This window comes from Lupinus angustifolius, unplaced genomic scaffold (assembly GCF_001865875.1).
Source record: "Lupinus angustifolius cultivar Tanjil unplaced genomic scaffold, LupAngTanjil_v1.0 Scaffold_435, whole genome shotgun sequence".
Classification (NCBI taxonomy): Eukaryota; Viridiplantae; Streptophyta; class Magnoliopsida; order Fabales; family Fabaceae; genus Lupinus; species Lupinus angustifolius.
Genome location: NW_017727836.1, coordinates 69,677 through 71,341, shown reverse-complemented (window position 1 = coordinate 71,341; position 1,665 = coordinate 69,677).

The window sequence follows — 1,665 nt, the reverse complement described above, 5'->3', positions numbered from 1 at the left end:
TTTTTTCCACCTTAGCAAGTATTTAACTATTCATTTATTACATCATTAATAATAAAACTATTCATTTTTAAAATATTAATTGTAATTGATGCACATTAGTTTTTATTCTCCTTCAAGTCACATCTAGAGTCAATGCTTCCTATATCTCTATTTTTTATTTTGTTTTAATTTATTATTGTTACACAAGATATTTTTCTTCAAATTCATTACTATTTTGCGCTCAATTTAAAAGTTTTTGTCAGTTTTGTAGTATTTATTATTTCCAATAGTACATCATTCATGCTTATTTAACTTTTATTTCATCTTATTTTAATACTATTCAAACTAATGATATTTTTGTATTTTATTATTCTTTTAAATAATCAAATTAAATTTAGATTGATGGTTTAGGATTTTATTATTTTAATATTATTATTTCGAATAATAACTTCTGATGGATTTACTTTTACAATATTATGTTTTATTGCTGGAAGAAATAAAAGAAACTAAAGTGAAAGAGTGCAATTGGTTTAAACATGTTTCAAACTCTGTCATTCGGGAGAGATAATCACGCATCTGGAAAGAAATTAGTTCCTTATCTATGTGATGACCCTTAGTTATACAAAAAAATTATACCAATATATTGTTTGATGAAAAATATTATATTTAATTAAATTTTTATAGTGTTTTTCTCATGAATCAACAATGATTAAAAATGAATGGTGGATGATACAATGACAATATATTAAACTCATACACTATCACTACTTACATTTGTTTTAAACCTATATTACACATTACATTACTTACCCAAATGTTTTTTAAGAGATTTTTGGCACGGTAGAGATCCTCATCCAGAATGTAAAATAAAGAAAAAATTTGATAATTTTTCATATTTTATTTAAAATTAATTAAAGTTTGAACTGTTCAAAAATTATATAAGACATACATTTACTTATTTGATTATTGTAAGCTTTAACCGAACAAGAATTCTTTACTTCACAAATCTGAAGTCTTTCATCCTTCCTATCCTTCTATTTAGTTTATAGATAATATAGCCTGATTAGAATTAGAAATATAACTACGAATCAAAAAATTTCTATGGACTTTTGCACCAAATATTGGACACTTAATTCCATCACGGAGCATGTCATTGTCGTATTTTCAACGTAGCACAAATGCATTCTAACATAATTATGTATCATCTTTCCATGTCACATTACAATTGCGAAATAATTTTTATATTTCAACACATTATTTATTATTAATATATTAATTATTACTGTCTCTCAAAATATATATGAACATAAATGATTGTTGACTATTTATTTTTTATGGTACATGATTAATTGAACTACAAAATTAATTTCTTTCTTTAAAATTTTCTATATATAAAAGGACTTACAATCGACCGTGAATTCGGTCTCAATATCAGCACAATACAACAATTATATCGGTCATACAATCATACTGGTAAAAAATCGACTAAAATAGGTCAAAACTTGTCATGACAGCCAGTTTTCAGTTGAAATATACCGATCATAACGACTAGTTTCATTTAAAATTATTATTTTTAATTAAAATGACTTATTTTTACTAAAATGTTGATATAGGGGATCAAACACACATCTAGTACATTTTTATACTTCTAAAACATGGTTTACCATCAAGTGAGATATTTTTTGT